Here is a 22,919-nt window from a genome sequence, read left to right as displayed (position 1 = left end):
ATTAGTTCTCTTCCCCATGTGGCACATGGTTATCCTGACCTGGTCTGGATCTCTTGGCAAGTCTGATGTCCTGGATCAGATGCACAGAAGGCCAGCATCTCCACCAGGGCAGTCAGGTCCTGGTATCTCAAAGAGAGTCAAGGATTTTGTGGAATTTGCCCTGAAGTTCTTCTCACTGTAATACCCGTAACTCACTCACAAAAGGGATGGTGCCCTATGTCTTTCTCAAGAGAGCTGCTGGTGATGATTTGCACTCTCCTATCATTTTTTCCCAGAACACACCAATGTCCATTCTTAGTGATGATTCGAAATGTCAGGCTCTTTTCCTTCTATTGTCTCTAGAGATAAGACCTGTCTTTTGCATGGCACACACAGGTGGATTTTTTTGGCTGAAGAGGAAGAGCCATCCTTTTTTCTTGGGGATATCAATGCCACTGCAGGAGGTACAACATGGCCAAGCAGAGCTCTGGTCCCCCATGCTGAGGAGCTCCTCCCACTGCAGACCCATAGCATAAGAGAAGGAATTCTGTTATATTGCAACCTCAACTTTAAAGTCTCACTGAGTACACACATTCATGCTTTAAAATGATCTTCATGATGTTTGAGTCTGTGCTTTTTCGGTCAGCACTGCCACATTGGCAGGCAGGTCACAATGTTGTTATTAGCATCAGATTTATAAGGACCATCATCATTGACTTTCAGTGGGTGAAGCGTCCTTGGAGAGGCTCTTTAAACAAACCTGATTTCAGCTTATGGACCAGACCATCATTACGTCTCTCACCAACCAAAGAATGTGTGTTTACACAAGAGGAGGCCATGGGTCAGAGGCAGACAGCAGAAGCACAGACAGTGCAAATCAATATTTTTAGATAGTTTACTCTTAAATAAACTGTAAGACCAGGTCCAGCTGGTTTGTATCAGCTTCACCACACTTGGTATCAATGGAAGAAGGACAGTTTACTCATATGAGAGTTACAGGACTCAGCACAGTTATCTCAATAAACTTCTAGCTGGAAAACCTCACAGCTTCTTGGGGTAATTAGTCACTCATTGAGTATATAGAAGAAGTATTCAGCTTCTTGGCTTACAAATAAAGCAAATAAAAAATAATTTAGAAATCAGAGTAAAATCAATTATTTAAGTTCTTAGAGCCTTTGAGTAATCAGGATCTGGTGGGTGTCAGACAGGTCACAGCATTGGAAGGATCAGTATTACGATCAAGCAAAGCAATTCCTCCATTTTCTGACTCTCAGTCTAGGGTCCTGCCCTCTGGATGCAGAGTCCCATCCCTCCTATGCACAGCAAAGGCCAAAAAACAAAACACCTGAGAGCAGAGAAACTGAAGCAGATGCCATCCCGTTAGTCGACAACTTTAGGCAACCCCTTCCTAAATTGCTGAAAGGTTGGCCGTAATAGCTAGGCAGGGTGGAAGAGTTGCCTGATCAATACTTCAGAGGGCAAAAAGAGTTTGAATCCAGCCCTAGGAACTGTCATGTGGAATAAAATTCCTGCCAGGCTCGGCAGCAATAACGTCAGAGTTGTTCACCTGTTTCCTTGTGAGCCATGTCCAGCTTTCGGACATGCATTTTCACGTGTATCCAACACAGCCTGAGGTGGGAAATAATGAGAGGTCGGTTTTTGACATGTGTTGATACACAGAACACTGTTGCCTAGCACAGATGCTGCTTTGCACACATTTCTGCAGACTGGATTTGTAAGTCAACGGGGCCTTGGCTCAGCAACCCTCACTCGGGAACTCCCCACTCCAGGCTCTGAATTTTGCCAATACCGTGCACAGCTTTCATGAATACATTAAATACCTATAGATCATCTACCTTCTGGGAGGATTACCATAAGCCTTGTCTGATAACATAGCCAGAGAATTACAAAAATTCAATTTTTTTAGCCAGTGAAGCTCACAATGAGGCTTTTTTTTTTTTTTTTTAACCTCCAAGCTCTTGTTTTCTTCTTCCTTTCTTAGTTTGCAGATTATTTTGTAAGTTTTTGCCTTTTATTTACTTTTTCCTCATTGAAATATTCAGAATTGTTTTTGTTTACTATTTAAGACACAGAAACTCAAAGAAACAATCAAGTACCTGAAGGCTATGTATTCTAAATAGTTCTATTCACCTTTCCCTTGAAAACCAAGACTCTTAAAACGTGTTTTTAAAAATCAGAATGTTAAATGCTAATTCAAATGTTCTATTACATATTAGTCCAATGGGAATGTGATTAAATCACCTCACTTCAAATAAATCTAGCCAAGATATGTATCTGATGGCTGAATTTTTAATTATTGTTATTAGAAGAAAATATTTATGCTATAGTAGCATACGAAATTCCAGGAGGAAATTACTATTATTACTACTTCAGCTCTCCAGCAGCAAGCATTCTCTATATCCATGTATAATAAGATATAGTCTTACACCACTTAGTTGAATTTAATAATCAAAATTTATTCCACAGAGGACACCTTATTGACTTCTGCTCTGCTGGCTTTTCTCCATTGCTTTCTCCATTATCTTTTCATTTCCCTGTTTTCCCTGTATATTTTCAGGGTAGCATTCCTGCACAGAGACCTGATTCAAGCTGTGACTTCAACCAGCATAAATTCATGCCTGAGGACACATTTTGACTCAAGTTTAAAATAAAATAAGAATTCACTTCACCGCAAAATTAAAACAAATACGAAGCACTATCATTACTGTTTTAACTTACCTCGGTTATATTCATTCGTTTATGCTACTAAAGGAGTTTTGCAAGTCTCTGGCTTCATTACACTTTTTGATTCACGAGCTGAACTGAAAAAAAATCAAAAAGGAGCAACTGTATCTTAGGTCGACCTGAATGAACTTTCTTATTGTTTTTCTTTTCACTAACAAAGCAGCTGAAGAATTGGTAGATAGGGAAAAAAAAAAAAAAAAGTAGGATCAACTGAAACATTTTGCTTGGACCGACATATCATGTTTTCCTTTGTGGAGGTTGAAGTTTTCCTTTGTTCTACATTTTTATTTCTTTAGGCCAACAGGCTTAAACTAACAGCTTCTACCAAGCCACTGAAATCTTTTATGTCAATGTTTTTATAATTTTCATTTTTGCTTCTCTGGGGCAGAAAGCTGCTTAAATATGTGGGCATCACACCACATTATACAGGAAACAAACCACTGAAATATTTTACCCAGATCTATTTATGTGGCCATTTTACCATAAGATCTGGACATACCATCAGCAGCAGCAACGAATTAAGGCTCACACAGACTAAATATAAATTCATCCTATGTACCTTTTGGCAAAGAAAGGATGAACTTACAGTAAGAGACTAGTCTCATTATACTTCCTCTGCAGCAATGATTTTTAACTTTTACTCCCTTGCAACCTCCTAGGAATTTCCCACTGCAGCAGAACCTGTGTTTTCTGTAAAAAAGTTCACTAAAAATATAGTGATATTTTTTCTTTGTTACCTTTCAAGTTCATGCACAGAATTAGCAGTATCCCAGTTGTCTCCAGAAAGACAGCAGAGGATGTCACAAAAGAGGGAATGTCACTGAGGCTCTGCCCACATTCATGGCTTAAGAACTGAAGTTCTTTGGTTGATCTAACTTGAGATTCATTCAGCCCTCCTCAAACTGAGTATCTATAACTTTCCAGTAACTCCCTCTCCTTCCAAGACACGGATGATGGTGCATCTCCTTGTTCACTACTCTTTTCTGCAGTAACAAACAGACCTAACTTCTGCAAAGGAACTAGATCTAGGTTCAAAACACAGTTCCACAAGCAGAGGTGAGGAAGGGTCTCCGCCAGTGCAGGAGCTAACCTCCTCCTTGTTGAGTGATCTCAGAAACAGTTTAAAGGCTGTGTAGAAGGGGATGATCTCTTTCCTTCTCATTGAGGTTTTTCACCTTTGCAGGCCAGAATGCTAGGCTGCCTAACTGTCTGAAAGAAAAGGATCATGATTTTGTAGCCTGGTATTTAGCAAACTACTCTGCAGCCTTGATTTCTCCCCAGGAATGGAGCTGCACAGTGGAGAAATCCCAGCAGGAGTGATGGAGCGAGATCCCATGCAGACAGGAAAGAAACTCATATCATATAACTTCAGTCCTCTCTGGAGTCTATCCAAACTTACCCTGGGCTCTTTTTCTAATCCCCAGAGTGAAGCAGACATTTCCAGGGCACATATTATGTGTCTTTATTTTAGGTGTCTCTTTTAGAATGAAAATATTGCAACTTAGATATGCTTGTTTTTTGCCACTGACTAAAAAAACAAACAAACAAACAAACAAAAAAACAGCCTGTGGTGACTGCCTCTGCCGTTGTGAATATTTACATTTGATCAGACACACCTAATCCAGACTGTTTTTCTGTATACATTGTCATCTTCTTTTCCAAATAAAACTTGCATTTTTGTTAAGAAACCTTCTTCATGCTATCTCAAAGCAACACTTGTATAAAATCCAGGATGAAAAAAATAAATAAATTAAAAAAATTAAAACCTCCTGTTTTCAGGCATTCACGTTCCAGAATAGACCCTGAAATCTAACCACCACTATTTGGGCAGCCAGAGAGAGAAACAGACTATGAACAAAACTAAAACAGATTTTATTGATTTTTCCCCATGCAGGCTAAGCCACATGCAAAATCAAAATCAAACACAGAATATCAATAACTAACAACAAGTCAAGTGCATTTTCAAATGACTTCCCTCTCCATGGTCTAAGGCATTTCTGCAATAAATAAGGTTCAGAAAGATACCTACAAATTATGATTTGAAGTGGATTATGTCCCTTTAAGGGTTCATTTTGATGTTTTCACACCGATGACCACAAAGTTGTATTACCCCAAAGCTGTTAGCCAGGTGTGCTTTTCTATTGCCTGTGTATCATAATTGTAAGACTCAAAATGTTTTCTCTCACAGAAAAAAGGATACCATGAGTTCTTGCTCTGTACTAAATCTGTTGTCTGAGCCATGCATACACATTTCCAGCTTACTGAGCTATGGCACCTTACCACACCACGGCTCTGCCTCCAATAGTCAACTCACAAAAGGGTTTAACCTGGCAAGTTCCAGTAAATACTGAGCTCATCCAGGTACACATGGAGACACTGACTATGAATTACTCCACAAATGGGACAAGACTCAATTCTCAATTAACTTTAGACATTGCAGACATCTTCACATGAGCTAACCATCCTCAACAGAAGGAGAAAAACTACTGATGGAGAAAAGCTACTACGACTGGCTCCCAGATGAACCCCAGATGAGGACTGTCTCTTAGGATGGCTTTGAGCTCATACAGTACATGAGTTGCTGCAACATGACTGTCTTGTGGTCCTTATGCCTCATCTCCATGCAAAGATGTTTACATTGGGACGTCACTCTCTCATGAGTTGGCTTGTTGAAGAATGGTTAACTGAATGCCTCAGGTTGCAATGAAGACAGTCTTTATCCGTGAGCCCCAGATCCCTCCCAACCTGCTTGGATGGAAAACTTCTAAAGTATTTTATTACAGTCCCTGAGTCTGCATAGAGTTCCCATGGGATTGCTTATGTATCTTACATTTTAAATTCTCTGGAATTTCTCATACAAATAAGTATCATATAAGAAGGAAAATTCAATTTACATTTGGTGAGGTTCGAAAGTCAATGTAATTGAATGATAATTTGCCGTGAAGCGTGGATGTGAGTCCTCATGTTTGCCTCTTGACCTGAAAGGATACGGCTAGTGAAAATGTCTAGCAGATAATTACTGCTAGGCTAACCCTGAGGCTTGGCTATTATTCACAGGTCAGTCTCTCTAAGATAATTCCCAGGATAATATTACCAAGGAACACACTCTCCTTGCATAATGCAACACCTGCCTCTATTGTGAGATATCAGGGATGGGGAGCTGAGCTTTGCCTCCTCTTTGCTTTCTTTATTAAGCTTTCTTGTAGGGCAGAGGATGAAAGCAGCAAAAGAGGTAAATTATGGAAATATCACCTTGCAATAGCGAATCTGGAGAGATTTTATTTTCATTACTTATTAGGGCTATGCCTTCTCACAGAGTCTGTAAAGACTGGGGAACACACAATTGTCACTTAATGGGATCAGGTGTTGGAGAAAGGAGGGGGAAAACTAGTTTGAACAACAAAAATATTTCCTAGCCAAAAGCAGTAACAAATAAACCTTGATATATCATATTGCCCTCTTTTGTGCATAGGATTATGCACATCTTTCACAATTAAAGGAGTACATCTTTTAGAGTACTTGCAACAGAGATTGGTATTTCTGTTTATATCCCACTGGTGTGCATGCCAGCAAACTGTTTTTTATAAACTCTACTGTAGATAAACAAGAGAAAAAAACTGTTGAAACATCTCATAAGATCACTTAAAATTATTGTTTGGTCTTTTTTTTTTTTTTTTTTTTTTATTAAGACAAATATACTTCCAGGGCCCAGATGCAGCAGACAGCTATATGCTGTATTTTAGGTAGTGTTGGGATGGTCCCTGGGCTTCTATAGCAGTGCAAGACACATGAGCACACAAATGGGACAGACCAGGTCATAGTCATGCATTGGGGTGAGCTCAGTCTGCTTTATTCCCCTTTGGATCATAGAAACTTAGGACCAGAAAAGCTCTCCAGAGGTCATCTAGACCGTCCCCTTGCCCCAAGGCAGGCTTAACTATAGGCAGGTCATGCCGGACAGATGTTTGTTTAACTTGCTCTCATAGTGATGGAAACTCAACAAGTGTTGCAGATAATCTGTGCCTAGTCATCAGTGTCCTCATTGCTAGAAAGCTTTCCTTCTCAGTGTTATAAATCTACCTTTTCTGTTGTAAGACAAGAAGCAGGACAGGTAGGGGTCAACAGTAGGAAAATGTGCAATGAGGGAAAAAAATTAATACCTAAGGGAGAAAATGAGGTAAAATAACAAACTACCTGCAAGCTATCCACAGACTGGTCTGCAGTAGTTCAGAATTTCGCAACTCTGAAAAACGTACTGAAGGGGAAACTTTAGGGGGGCTCAGTGCCAGCAGTAAGACTAATAATTAATAATAATTACACATCTGGTCAAAGGCCAATGGTATAGTAAGGTTACATAATTAACCTGGACAGCAACATAGAGTGGGGACAAGAAAAGGTATATAAAGGTCTTAATTAATGCCACTTACAATGCTATTAATAATGTATGATCAGCTATTTAAATATTAATATATTTTATTACTTTCTCTTTTTTTAACATATTGCTTAGAAGGAAATAAGATCATCTCTGCCTACAATAGATCATATGTAAAAGCTAATGGTAGATTTTCAACCCTGTATGGGAAGACATACAGGTCTGGACGTTCTGATTCAAATTCTTATAAATGTCTTCAATTTCAGTTGTGTGAATTATGTCTTTTAGGTCTTTAGATAGATAAAAGAACTGGAAGCATCATGCTTAGTTGCTAACCTAATTAATAGTTTTTTGTTTTTTTTTTTTTAATAGAAAGTACAGATAAATAAACTAGTTTGTTCTAGAGTAGCAGTGTTGCATGGAGTAACTCCAATAGATACTGGTTTAAATTGGAAACAGTTGTGAAAGGGGAAATCAGCTATCAGTCTCAAGTTACTACTACTGTAACTGGAAACAACTTTACAAGTACATTTGGATAATTCATATTATTTTGCCAACACTTTGAAGTTACACTTTCCTCCTTCATTCCTTAAGTCAGCAAGAAACGGTTATTAAAGGCATCTCTTAAAAAAAATGAAACTGTCAAGATGTGGCTTTGAAATCTTTGAAAAGACGCCTGTAACATATAATGTGCTATAAGCACATCTATTAAATCATGGCTCTTGTGGTTCTAACACAGAAATACCAGAAAAGAATTCTTTTCACATAGGATCAGTAGCAAGACAATAATGGGAAACATTTGGGCTGAAGGTAAAAGTTGGCTAAAGCAAGCTCCTTTCCATCTGCTTGTTATCAGCAGTTATAAGAGCAAGGCAGGTGACCCATAAATTTTGTTTAAATGACAGACTTTTGTTTGTGACTGTGTCACAATGAAGGGTCTTGTTTCAGCTTTATAGAGATATTGTCCAGGAGTTCAAAATTAAATAGCAGCTGTTAGTAAAGAAGAGAGCAGTGCTGGGAGAAACTAAAATGTTTTTTCCATGTTGGAAAAAGAAAAATACTAAAAAAATAAAGTCTTCAGAATTTGCCAGACATTGTTGTGCTAGAAGATGAGAAAAAGACTGAAATCAATGAAGGAATTGATCAGCTAACTTCCCCTGTCCCAAGTAAGCAAAGAAAAGTGAACGCACTGGGAAAGACAGTGAGGAGAAAAATTTATTTAGTTGCGCAAATAAATCCAAAAGGAGGGGGCAGACACTGGAGAACATTCTATACAGTATTGAAAGACACAAACCAAGGATTGAAAGGTAAAACTAAACAAGTTCACACCAGAAAAATGTACAGATATTTAACAGTGAATGCACTTACACACTTAAGTGCACTTGCGATAGGCATGGTGGGATCTCTATCTCTGAATGTGCTCGGCGCATCTCAGGAAGTCGCATTGTCTGCACAGGAGTTGTAAGACTCCAACTGGGAATGAATGAAATTCCATCACCCCCATTAAGGACGAAGTCAAGGTGGAACTGCTAATGGTTTCTCTGACCTCAACAATCATTGAAATTATAAAACTGTTAGATTAGGTTGCTGATATAATTGTCTGGGTCTCTTGGACATTTCAATTTACTTTATTATTTTTTAAAGTATACATAGGCTTTTTAATTCAATATGTCATTTATGACTTACTATAGCTGGGATAAGTACAGTAATTAACCCCTGTTTATTTTTCAAGACATAGGTTCTCTAAAAACAGTTTTTTTTTAATTATTATTATTTTTATTTTTTTTTTCCTGTAGAATGTAAGTACTGGTTGGCATTCAGTAACTACAATGTGACAAAAACCTTTGAGATCCTTTAAAGGCATTCTCTATGCTGCATCTTCTTTTAAATATTTTATCATCAAGAATGTTAGTAAATTGCTAAATCAATTAAATATTTTTTAATTAACAATGATAAAGAAAAAAAAACAACTTATGTGATTATAAGCAAGTTAAAAACAATGGAATTATATTAATACTAAAGATTGGCATTCTTCCCAGAGTTGTAAGTTTAATTTTACTTGCCTTTTTAAAGCTAAATTCTTTCCCTGCAATGCATCCAACAAATTTCTTGATGCTTGTTTTGTCACCAGGGGTTCTGCAGATGTAGGAAAAGTAAAGTACTCTTGCAAAGATATGTCATGTGGCCTAACCAAGTAGATGTAATGATCTGAAATTCTTAAATTAATTTCTAGGACAGACAACAACAAAACAAAAACTAAACTAAAAAAAATTTTAAGAAATCTTAGACAGACTTCACATGAGATTACATTCACAGATGATCTACCAAACGTTTAGGGCAAATGGGGGTGTATATAAGTTTTTCCACTGAAATGAAAAATGAAACCTATGTATGAAGTTAAGACTTAGATCTTGAGTTCAAGGCTGTGCAATTACAGGGTTTTAGTCTGTCCCATCAAACAGTTCTGTAAATCAGACAACAATACAAATCACCTCTATTTTCATGATTGTCCAGGATAGTTCAACTTTGAGGAAAATTATACAGACTGATGTCTCCTGTGGTTTCAGCTAGAAATGAGAGGAAGCTCCACCTTTGTGTTTATCCTGAGATTTAGGAGAACCTAAGGGCTTGAGTAACTGTAAACTGTTGGCAAAAGAATTTAACTCATTCTTTGGTAAAGCCTCATCCTTTGCGAACTGAAAGAAGAGGAACACTAAGGAGTTGAAACATCACAGTTTGACTTAGCCCTGTATAACAGAACTTCACAAACTTTGACAAAGAAATCAAATTCAGAAAAGTGCAGACAAGGTGCACGAGAGAAGATGGAGGAATAAATGATTGCTCTTCAGTAGGGACTTACATCTTTAAAACTTGCCTCTACTAAGGGGAAGAATTGATTTGTCAGTGCAGAATGAAGGTGTGATCAGAATGACGAGATCGAATACACAGGCGGCTTGGTTCTGCACTAAGATGGAGCAGCACCTGATTTGTTGGTATCCTCTTCTTGTGCTGGTGTGTTGCACATTTTAATACACATATAAAACAGAAAAATAGAGAAGGCCAACAAAATTGCTCTTACTTGAAAATGAAGAGGCATTAACAGAAACAAGAAGAGCACAGGCTGACTTTGTGTTCCTGCAAGTCAGCCATCAGCCAGAACACCTCTCCCACAGCATTAATAATACTTCTTCAGGGATCGCTCTCTGTTGCTAATGCGGCTGTACTGGTTCCACACTTTCCTAAAGAAAAGTCTGTGGGCAGCTGAAGGAGGAAGATGTTGGCTACAAAGAGCAGTGATTAGTCAACGGCTGGGAGAAAAGGTCAACCACGTGAACTGCCAGGCTTAACACAGTTTTAACCAACGAGATCCTGTTACGCAGAAGGTGAAAGTCAGTGATCCAGGGCTTTACTTTGGCATAATCCATGTATTTATTAATTAAAAGGCAGCTGCAGAATGTGGGAAGAATTTCAGCTGCTCTTTTCCTTTGGTCCTCACAGGCTCTCATGCTACCTGGCTTGTCCTCATGTTCTCCCTCATTTCAGTGCCAGTCTTGCTTTCCCTGCACTGTTTTCTTCCATTTAGTTTGCTCACAACCTTCCCTTGTGTCCTTTTCTGTGCTGTTCCTCCTAACCCTTATTCTTCCCCTCCTTGCTCAAATATATTTCTTCATCTTCTATTGTATAACTACAGTTCTCTGGTCTCTTTCCTTTGGTTTCTGGTGCCTTTTACTTTGCTCCCTGCCTGTCAGCAGCATTAACATATGAAGCTTGATGAAATAAAAACAAACCTGCTGATAGGCCATGCCAGCCAGTGGCTTGATGCAATTAAATACTAATTCAGATTCATATTTGTGACGGTTTGCAACCAATCAAATCCCAAGGCCACCTTGTCCTTTAGATAGTTATGCAATGCTCTCCTTAACAATGTAAAAAGCATGTAGCTATATGTATTTCCATGATGAACGATAAGTTGTCTTGCTAAAAGCATTTTAGTCTCACTGGGACTTTGCTTGGAGACCTTCAGAGACAGTGGTGTTCCACTGCAGCCCAACTATTCATCCTGAATCCTCAAAGAAAATTAGCACTTTTTTTTTTTTTTTTCCCTTAAAACAAGTAGACAGCTGGTTATAAATTATCATAAAAAGGATGTGGAGCTGAAGCTCCCTGGTGAGATGACAGGGCTGTATATTACCATCATTGCTTTCCCACATCATACAGAGCCATTGTTTTGGGCTTTTACAATTCAAGACCAGATTTTGTTTGCCTATACAGCTCAGGCAGCTGTGAGGACAAGTAGTTACCTGCATGGTTATACCCATACAACAGACAATTTTCAATTAAAAAATGTGTAAAAATGTCCTAACTCTGCACCTTATTCTCCTTACAACAGAAGAAGAACAGCAGCAGTGGCATAAGGCATATTTATGCTGGTAGCCAATTATTCCCACGAGGAAGAGATGCATATCTTCACTTGCAGTGGTACAATGAAAGCAACACAGATTTGAAGTCCAGAGAAGCCCTCAGTCAAGATATAGTAGCCTCAGTTACACCTAGAATTTTCCCTGCTCAAACAGTGAAGGAATTGTCCATTCATTTTAAAATAAATCTAAAATTCAGCAGAAATTGTTGGGGACACCGTGAGCACACTAGTCTCAATTTCATCTTGGTATCAAGAAGTTGAACTTGTGAGCTACAGTTAGAAAAAAAGGTGCTCTAGTTTTGACTCTAAAACACGGTTGGTGGTGGTGGTGCTGTTTTTTTTGTTTGTTTGTTTGTTTGTTTTTTTAACATTTTACCCCATTTCTTTTCTCAAGATAGTTTTTCCTTACAGAACTTATGACTTTCTTAACCCTCTTGAGCAACCTAGAGATTGATGATATCTAGTTATCTATTCTTGTCTATGCTTAAACCTGGTGAAATTTTAAGTTTTTCTGTGTTCTTGGTTGTGTGTATTTATGTGTGCTAAAGACCTTCTGAAGACCTAATGCTCATCATCTCCACTCAGGAAGAGCTACAGCCGGTCTAAGCAACCTTCTAGAAAAATGTCTGTCCATGCTGTGATATGCAACTTTGCACTGCAGTAAAATCATGCAGGCATTATGTGTGCTGACCCCATCCTTCGGTCTGGCTCCTTGTACATCAATATCACAGCAAACACAGTGCACCATATATCAGCACAGAGATCCTGAAGAAAGACACCTGTTCAATACCAGTGTTCAATCTCCTGAGTTAAAAAACCAAAACAATGCATTCAGAGAGGTATGATTTTATAAATATGGTTTATTAATCTGGCAGGCTGTTATGTTTGAGGTTAAAAGGAATCCCTCTGTCTCACATGGGTATTGATAAAAAATGTCATTACAAAAGGCACCCTTGCACAGTCTGGTAAGAAAATTGTTTTCTTGTGCATAGTAATTACCTACTAGAGAATGTACTCAGCAATCCTCTGTACTGCTGATGGACGTACTCACATTTTCACCTATTCTTACAAGCAGCCTGCTTAATTTATTTAAGCTGAAATCTTTATGAACTCCTATTTTAGTTGTGTATCAATGACTTTAAATATCAACTAAAACCAGCTGCATCATAATGTGAGATTAACTGGGTATGACGTTGCATAAGAAAACCCAGATAATTAAACCATAAATGCAGTATACCTGTCTACAGGAACAGCAAGAAAAACAAAATAAAACAGCTTAGTATTTCACGATACAGTGAAATGGAAATGAATGACAAATTGGGAAAGATTGCTACTGACTTTTGTACATATTTTAAGCCTGAATTTTGAGAAGTAATAAGCATGTAACTAAAACATTTCTACCAAATCATTGAAGACTGCTAACAATACCATAACTATTTAACAGAAAGAGAACATCAATGTCCAGAGGTTAAATATCTGATTATTTTTAGCTTGACATTATAGAGAAAAAGCAAATTAATAACCTGATGGTTTTAGAGTTTGCAGAATCTTGAATATATTTTGGCAATTTATTATTAATAGGGTAAATACAATTTCAAAAATATCTTCACAGTATACTCAAGGATATTCTTGCATATCCTTCTCAAAGCCTTTCTCATGTTTTTGCCCCTTGCACCTATTAATATAGACTTTTGAGATTTATTTATCTGTATCAGCAGATAAATTCAAGGATTGAAAGAGAACGGGTCTACAATATCCTTGTTAAGATACCAACCTGGGATTTGTTTGTGTCCTTCCAGACAGATGCCAATTAAAAGGAAAAAAAAAAGGAAAAAAGAAGGAACAATAGCAAAGGACTGATTGACAAGTGGTATCGAAAAAGAGTTCCTTCGAATATTTTATGAAAAGGACACTGGATTTCATTAAGTTCTGTTTTCAAAAACTGTTTCTATCAAAAAAATGCATTCAGAGGAATTAACTGTTTCTGTCCTGCAGATCACGTACCCAAATTCAGAGTTCACGTTCATGGCAGGCGGCCTCCTTCTCTCTTGCCCTATCTGCAATAGGAAGATAAGAGGCAAGTGGAAAGGTCTTGCGTTGCTATTATATGCAAAAAGTAAAAGTATTTGTACAGGGCTGGGTGCATTTTTAAGGACCAGCTTAAAAAACATAATTGCTTTATCTGCAGATACAATGACGATTGTGCTATCTAGGCTACACAGGTGGGAAAAAAAAGAGTTCTCAGAAAACTGTTCAAAAATCTTTCTATTTTGCAAGCTCTACAGTGAGCCTTCTCATCTTGGAAGTTTCCTTAACTACTTCTAATGGCATAACACTTCAGATCACTCCTATCAGCTGGAGGCCACCAAAGAGCAATGAAAGCTAACACAGCAGAAGATTCTGTCTGAGATAACCTTTTTTTGCTGTAAATACCCTTTGCTCCAAGTATGTGGAAGTTTTACTCAGGTATGGTGTCCTGGCAGTTGTGCAGCAGGAGTGGATTTGGAGGGGCAGAAGAAGTCTTTTCAAGGAGAATCTCACACAGCCGTGGTAGCTGGAGCCACCAAAAATATCACAGATCTAGATGCAGATAGGAAAACACAGTGTGCAATTCTCTTCAGAGAAAGTGGCCAAGACAAGGTCAATCTATCTACCTAGATCCAACCTCATCAAAAACCGAGGACGAAAGACAATGTAGGAATCCTACTGTGTTAAAGGTTAAAGAGCCTGCACCATTATTCTTGCTCAATACAGAGTTGCAGGTGAGGACAGGATAAACATGATGGATGTTACGGAGTCTCCTTCTCAATCTCACTGCTGATTTCCTACCTGCAATCCTTCCTTCCTGCTGGAAGTAAACTAGCAGAACAGTTTGCTTCCCCCATCTATGTCATAAGCAGGAAAATAAAGCAAGGATATATGAATTGGACTAAAAGGAGATGAGAAAGGTGGGAGTGGATGGCAGGAGAATCTCAGCGAGTAGTTAGTGGTGTCTGCAGCCAACAAACAGTCTGGCAGTCTGGGTCCAGGCTGAAGCAAATCACAATATGCTTTGGGCAGGAAAATTCACAGACTAGAGAAACTACTTGGGCTGTAACTTGACATTTCGTGCAGTTTGGATTTGGTTACGTTGTATGTCATGTTGCTGTTATGAGCTACCCAAGTTGAGGACCCAGAAGATTAACCTCCTCCTTAGCAGGGATATTATGAAGTGGCTGATAACATTTCACTACAGCATTCATGTATAGCGTTGGTATTAAGTATAAAGGGAATTTCCATGGGTGGAAAAGACTCCAGCCAGGAATCTCATCCCACTTCTTTGCCTGGGGCTATCTAGTCCTATAGGCAGTGCTAAATCCCCACTATAAATGTGATGACACAGAGGAAGGAAACTTCAGTTAACATTTAGCTGAAGCTTCAGGGTGGGTGTCAGCAAATTCACTGTTCCCAAGAGCTGACAGAGAACATGGATTCCTTTTTCCCTCTAAAAACCAGATAAATGGGAAAACTCCTTACACCACTAAGACATCTGTACCTATAGGGATGCTTTTGGATGTTGACAGAGATGGCTTTCTAGATTTTTCTTTGAGTTTTGGTCTTTGATTCTATCCTTTCCACATCATTTCCTCTGATTGTCATTTCATAGCTCACAGAACCGAGAATAATTCAGGTTTGTCTGGGCTAGCTGGAGATCTGTACTTAAACCTCCAGCTCATAAACAGGTCCACTTAGATTAGGTCACTCGTAATAATAATATATTATTAATATATAATTAATATAATTAATATAATATATTATAATATTATATTATTAATATTAAATAATAAAGGACATCCCATTATTTGACAAGGGTGGAGGTTACACAAGTTCACTGGACTTACACAATTTCATTGCACAAGCTGTTCTAAGATTTGATCATCTGCATGTTGAAAAAGTTGAAAGAAAGAAAGAAAGAGAAAGAAAGAAAGAAAGAAAAGAAAGAAAGAAAGTAAAAAAGAAAGACTATTTATTTTTTAACCCATTATACAATTTTGTCCATTATACAATTTGTACTCTCAAAGACTGACTTCAAATCTCAAGATACCATAGTGGCAGTCTTGTTAATTCAGTTATAAATATTCAATTTCTAAAGATGTTTTTGGTTTGTAGGAGAGCTCTGTGTCTCAGTCCATACAATGTTGTTACCCTGACGGGTTTGTATCTGAGGAAAAGTATTACTGTGCACATCAGCACATATATTTTTCCTTGTCCCACCTGTAAAAACAGCATCAGCTTTATCTGCCACTTTTGTGGCATTCTATGTCTTTCCCAAATCCTTCTGATAAATTTTCCTGGATCAGTGTAAGCCATGCACTATAGAAATGATCCATGTCTAATGAAACAAGTAGTATAGCTGACTATTTTCAGCTAAAGGATAGGGCTCTGGAAATCAATTTATAGAGTAGAGGCTGCAAAGGTCTGAGTATATCACCTGTGCCCATCCTGGGTTTATTTTCTAGAAAGACTATACCATGAAGGGGGAAAAAAAAAGATTAAAATAAAATAATAAAAGCACGTAACTCCTAAGGGGGTGGATAAGGTTCTTCTATTTATCTCAGTGGCCTTTACAAATATCAGTCCGTCTCATTGCTTTCCTTTTATAAACAGGCAAGATAGAGCACTATAATCTATTAAAGACCTCCTTGCAAATCCAGAATAGATGTAAGATTACTACATCTCAGCCCTATGGTCTCCACACTATGCCTCAAAACGTCCTTGAATTCAGCTGAAGAGCAAGATCCATAACTGAAACTGTGATTGAAGAGAGAACAAACCATGTGGGATACAAAGTGAGAACGGAGGATACGGTCAGATAATCATCTCTGATCATTGCCTATGTCCCTTTTTCATAACAATAGCAGTGAACCTTTCCATGAGAAAATAGGCGGCTTTATTTTGCAGTCCATTAATCTGACAGCCTGGGTACCTTAAATTAGCATGTCCCAGGGAAGTGGATGATAACCACCAACAGCAGAAGAAACTGTTGATTTCTTAGTAGAACCAATAAAAATGTGCTAACTACTGCTCATCTGACCACTCCTTTCCACAAGGAACAACAACACGTCCCAATGAATGTCGCTTGTACTTGCTTGAGGAAATATTCCTACCTAGGTATGTCGTCTCCTCACTGAAATTCAGTAGTGTCAAGGGCTCCCACAGCTTGAGAAGCACCTTTAATAAAAATGATCAATGACTGCTGCTGTTTCATGTCTCCATCAACCCCCTACTTGTAATAAGCAAAACAGAGCTCACTTTTATAGAATGTCTTTCAACCTTAGGGTCTTTGAGGACAGGGCACCGGCAAAACAATAGCCTTGATTCAGTAGGTGCCCTAGAGGGGTTCCCTGTGTGTTTATTATGGAAGCTCAACATGCCCAGTGTGCAACCAAAGATTATTTTTCTTCCAAAGGCCAGGCTTGCATGGAATTCTGCTAATTAAATGCACTGTAGAAATGTCAGCCTTTACCCTCTTACTATATATATAGCATCCTTTGTCCTTGATATAATGATTTTAAAGTGTTCTGCAGACATCATTTGATAGAATAATAAGATATTATTATTGAATCTTTATGTCTCCTTTTGTTCCAGGACCATTGACCTTGTTTCCCCAATACAGAGGTCTTTCTACCAGGCTAATCACACTGACATGTGAGTACCTCACAGGAGATCCTTACGTGGCAACATTTCTGTAGGAACTCCAAACTGGCCAGACATACTGATCCATTTATTATCCTTGTTCATTTCTGCAAGGTTATAAAACAATTCCTATTTCAAATGTAAATCTCCATCCTGGCAGCATGGGGGTAGATACGTGGTTCTGATAACTTAAATTCGCCCCAGTTCTGAGAGCCCTATATACAGATAGTTGTGGACATGATTTACTATCAAATAGTACCACTGGAAGTGAGGATGAATGGATCCCCCATTCACTCCATGAGATATGTAGTACAGATTAATGTCTTTGAAAAACTGAATCACTATGGGAACAACCTTTCATTTATGTTCTTTGCTTTCATTTGCTAGTATAAAGTATTAATATTGTATGTTTTAGCCATGGACAACCAGATATCAACACACCTTCCAATATTTTTATTTTTTTTTCCCTTGACTGACTGTGTTGTATAGACATATCTATAAATACTCATACACACAGCAGGGTATGTACCATACATCTGGCTGGGAATGTTTACCCCCAGCACAATACCAATTTTAATATCATCTTGGCTTGTTTCCATTGCTGTCAAAAAGTCTAGGTTAGGTTGATCGTTGTTTTTAAAAAAGGAAACAGTACAATTTTTGCCAATTGAGTTTTGTCCCTCCTTTTTAGAAAGTCCTGATACTTACGGGCTTTTTGTTCCAGGAATGAGAAAGAGCAAATTCTGATACAAAAACTGGAGATATGGAGATATTTCATGGTATCACCAACATCCTTTTCACATCTGCATGTCTGACAAAATAGCCAACTGCTCCATTTTACCATTCACAGTCTTTTCATTACTTTTATTTTTTTGATAGGAAAACAGAGTGCTCCACTATTCACCTGCCACACTTCTCGTTTGTCCTGAAAAAAACTTGTTTTTCCCTCTAACACAGTCAAGAAGCTTAGGCTATTCTTTCTTTTTATTGAAATATCTCTGGGAATCCCCAAAGGAAAAAGAAAAGAGGCTTGATATAATGACATTATTCATAGAATCATAGAATGGTTTGGGTTGGTTTGAAGGGAACTTAAAGGTAATGTAATTCCAACTTCCCTGCCATGGGCAGGGACATGTCCCCCCAGCCCAGACTGCCCCTTCCAGCCTGACCTTGGACACTTCCAGGAACGGGACACCCACAGCTCCTCTAGGCAACATTCCAGTGCCTCACCACCCTCGTAGTAAAGAACTTCTTCGTAATGTCTAATGTAAATCTACACTTTTTTTTTTAAGTTTATAGCCATTACACCCTTGTTATTCCCCATTCACCCTTATTATTGCTATACCAGTCTCTAGCAAATCAGTGAGCTACAGTCAGAGATATAAAAAATCCTTAAAACACATTTATTTTAATAAAGACATACCAAGAACAACCCGCCTGTCACTGTTAAAATGTGTATTTTCAAGAACTTGCCCTAAGCTGCAAGAATTCAGGATCTTCTCATTACTATATAAACACCATAATCTGAAATATATAATTATAGCCTGGACCAAGGGAAGAATACAAGCATACAATTCTTGTTCAAAACCAGTGGAAAAGTGGAAAATCACTACATATGTGAAATATAAAGCTATACTTTGAAGCTCTCTCTGAATAAAGACATTCTCCTCTGATGGGCTTCAAAAACAGAAATGTTATAAGACTCTTAACCCTGTCCTTACAAGTCAGGTAACTATAGCTTTTGTTAATTTGTTTCTGTACTTTGAAATGTGGAGTTACTGACTGTAAGTTGTAGAAATAAACTTAATTGTGTTCCTACATCTTTCCTGTGGCTGCTTAAAACCTTGGTGTATGTATCACTTTAAGAACATTTCAAATTTCTATTGATTTTCTTTTTTTACTTCCCCAAATACCGTGGGATTTGCAGTCATTTGAAAAACCAAGGTACAGTATTCTGTGGCTGACAAGTTCTATTTATTATTTGTTAAGCACAAATAATGTTATATGGGAGATAATACAGTTCTAAAAGGCATCTTATGCAGCATCATTAGATGAGTCAAAAGTAGTAGATACACATGGTATTGTAAAATCAGTGGTGTTATGCTCATTCAGCAAAAGTGTTGGTGGAAGTCAAGATAAATTTGTCAATTTGGAAGTCTATAAATATAGAGTTTGTACATGTTGTGAAGAAAGTGTTATCTTTGCACTGGGAGTGCAGAAGATAAAAAAGGTGAGTTTTGTTGGTGAGTTGGAAATGCTCATGAAAGATTGCACAAAGGCTCTGTAGTCAAGAATAAATTATGTTAAGGAGTATATGAGCTGTCATGAAATTATATGTGGATTATTTCTTACACTTCAAATGAACTTCCAGAACAGCACATTAACATGACAATATCATTTATTCAAGCTTTGGGAACCTTGTATTTCTTGTCTTGATTCAATCACTTTGGTTAAATCTCTTGTTATCAATACAGAAAAAAATGGATTTTTCAAGTGATCACAATTTATTAAACAATAAATTTAAAATGACACTCCAAATTTAGTTCTGTGGGTTTTGCTCTTTTCATTTCTTTAAAGAAAAAAGCATGAAATCAAGAGACAAATAATGATGCTCTGTAATATCACAAGAAATATCTTGATTTATCAACTCCACTGAACTATAAATGCACACTGAAAGAAAATGATAGATGTATAAATCCCATACACATAATAGATTAAAAGTTTTATTATTTTTTTCTCTCATTTTTACACATAAATCTAAGAAACAATGATGGTGTACTTACATAATTCAGATCCTCATTTTTCTAAGAATAGAAAGCACTCAAGTCAAGTGTCAGAATAACTCGGGTGGTGTCTTCTCAATCCCCTTTTTGTGTTCACCATCCACAAAAATCAGTGCACCACTGCAATGGTCCAGCCATTCTCACTACAGAAAAGGAGCCAGGTGTTGTGTGTCAGAAAAGACTGGCATGGATTTGTAAAGGTTGTTTGCATGGCAGCTGTCAGGATATTCCTTGTAGGAGACTTCAAAATTCCAAAGACCCGGACAAACTCCCCCTATCTGTGAGTACTTAAGTATCTACAAAAAAAAAAAAAAAAAAAAAAAAAAAAAGTAGTAAAGCACCTACACAACCTTCTTCCCAGGCTACCGTCACAACAGACAACTTTTATCTGTCTTCAAGTTTGTACTGGTGTTGAGAAATGGATACCTTCCTCCATATCTGCGATGCATCTATGTCCCAGCAGCCTTCCCATGCTTTGATTTCCACAGGAAGAAAACCCTGGCAACCAGAAGTGGATCATGGCATGGGCCAGGCTCGTTCCTACCTGAGATTCTCCAGGATCAGTACATGGGAGTACATAGGACATACCACCTTCCATTGGTGGCTTCACAGTTTTGATGTGGTCTCAAAGGCTGGATAAGGAGCAATTGTACATCTAATGTGAGGTCCTTCAAGGTGAGCAGAATAAAATTGGGCCTATGTTAGTATGTACACATATTTAAATCTGGAGAATGAGAAACCATGCTTCCCAAGGGGCAAATTGTCTAACAACAAATGTATTTCTTCCTTTCTAGATTTAATGCTTAGGGTTGGTAACAAACCCCATTCACTAATTTAAAGATGTCACAAAATTGTTGTAGTTTCTACAGACTTTTATTGTTTTTTTTTTTAAGAAATTAGCGACAGACCTGAGAGTCTAACACATGGGTAAGACCAATTGCTTCAACGTACATCAAAAATGACTGTCTCAGTTCCATGGCCCATACTGTTCAGACAATTTGCAATGTAGTTGGAAGTGTCCTAAGTATTTTTTTCAGCAACTCAGTACTTAATGGGGACTCGAACACAATTCTCAATTTCATAGCACTTAAACCTATATATTTTACTGTGAGATACGTTCAGGCAATGTCACTTATTTAGTGAAAACAGTCACAGGTGAAATATGCGGCACAGCTGTAAAAATGAGCCAGTATATAATCTTGCTAAGGGCCAATAACTTCCCATAACAATTAACATGCCCCTCAGTGTTATGAAAAAATAACTTGGAAAAATTTTGACTATAGATGGAAGACACAGCTCAACTTAGCTGTTCATCCAAAATGGTCCAGGTCCACTAGAAGTGCCCTAACTACACTGAATGTCCTTCAGCTGCCACTCCCGAAAGGCACGGGTTTCCTGCAGATCCTGCACCTTCTCTGACAGTCTCTTGAATAAGTTTGTGCATTTCAAATGGCTCTGGTCATTTCAAATGGCTCTGGGTGTTTTATAAAGATAAATCATAAGTTATGAATTGAAAGCAGGGCCTCGAGTTCCCAACCCTACCATGTTGCCATTCCCCATACAAATTGCATGCACACCACCCCTTTCCACAAGTAATGCTTCAGGGATCAGGCTGCGTACCAGGATGCCTATGTTTTCATATTGCACGTTGTTTATGCACATACGTGAGTATGCACGTGATCAGGGCTCACGTGCCTTTTAAATAACATCCTTGCTATTTTTGTAAAAATTAAAGCAATGGCACTTCCAAAAGGTTGTTATGTTTTGATTGTTAGGAGCTGACATAAATGGATTCCAGTAGAGATAATGCTGTAATTGTTGATCATGTTACAAGTTGCCCCACCTACTGTCACTTCAGGAAGCAGAGGTTTAAATATAAAACACCTATTTTTAACTGAGTTAATATTAGAACTGAAGAAGGAGATGTTCAACTGGGGGGTAAATAGTAGCTTCACTGATGTAAGTGGCACTATGCTGATTTATAGCAGGGAAGGAAATGAAACGGTGTATCTTCTCTCCACCAGCAGCTCCATTAACGTATTCATAACATTAATTCAATAAGGAAAAGAAAAATCACAACACAAAGAAAATTTGAGATTATTCAAAGGTATCTGGTGAGTCCTGACAAAGTTCTATGAGCAAATGAATGGAAATACGGAGTATATTTCTTAGCCCACTAGGCTGCTTCAAATCCCTGAACTAAAATCTGCATGTTAAATAACCGTGCCTTGTTTACAACAAGCAGTATATTCCAGACATAATTAAATCCAAGAAGATTGGTACAGGATACCTCTTGATGATACAAAATTTATATTAAAACCTAAGCCAAAACCAAACAAAAATGCAATAACAACAGCAAAAATAATAATAATAATAATAAAAAAAAGGCACAAGTTCAAAGTATCTTGTTATACTTCAAGCATTAATTTATGTTTTCTTCTTGAAGCTGCAACTACTGGAATACTGTAAATAATATTATTATTAAAAATCAAAACAAAACTGTAAGATCTTTTTACTAAATAGGAATTAGGTGTTCCATATTTGGAAGAAAAAAACCCTTGCTGTAATGTTTAAAACTGCCAATTCTGAATATCTTGATTTATTTTGAGTTATTAAATATTATAGAGTTGAATGTTCATTTTGGGTGTCTACTCCATAGCACTTGGAGTTTTTAATACTATATAAACAAAATTACAAAATCTAATAAGCTTAACCCAAGAGGAACCTTACTTTTTCTCCAAAAATCCCACTAAGGGAGCCAAAGTTGTGTTTTCTTTATAAATGACTTTCTCTATCTTTAGCTTAGGTGTTTAAAGACTTCATAATGAAGCATAGCATGGACTAAAGCATAGGAGGGCCGAGACTATGGGCTTTAGGGAGATTAAGGGCTGCAGAGCTGCTCACTTTTTGTTACGTTAACCTGCCCTGGGAAAGCAATTCCCTT

General features: G+C 37.7%; 1 protein-coding gene across 19 annotated transcripts in view; it reads right to left on the bottom strand.

Moving 5' to 3' along the window:
• The window catches only part of TENM4 (teneurin transmembrane protein 4), a 1,678,763-nt gene that overhangs the window by 481,878 nt on the left and 1,173,966 nt on the right, over positions 1-22,919 (bottom strand). For 3 of the 19 annotated variants that reach the window (XM_066989940.1, XM_066989945.1, XM_066989942.1), the window contains 2 exons: positions 19,976-20,118; positions 2,719-2,801 (listed from right to left, as the gene is read on the bottom strand). The exons of 13 other annotated variants lie outside the window; for them this stretch is intronic. The gene's annotated coding sequence lies outside the window, so the exon portion shown is untranslated. The remainder of the gene's footprint in view (positions 1-2,718; positions 2,802-19,975; positions 20,119-22,919) is intronic. 3 more of the 19 variants (XM_066989941.1, XM_066989946.1, XM_066989943.1) reach the window with 2 other exon arrangements.

The sequence above is a fragment of the Anser cygnoides genome, chromosome 1 (assembly GCF_040182565.1).
Source record: "Anser cygnoides isolate HZ-2024a breed goose chromosome 1, Taihu_goose_T2T_genome, whole genome shotgun sequence".
Taxonomy (NCBI): Eukaryota; Metazoa; Chordata; class Aves; order Anseriformes; family Anatidae; genus Anser; species Anser cygnoides.
Note: the sequence above shows the minus strand (reverse complement) of the source record. Positions and strands in the feature narration are given on the sequence as shown.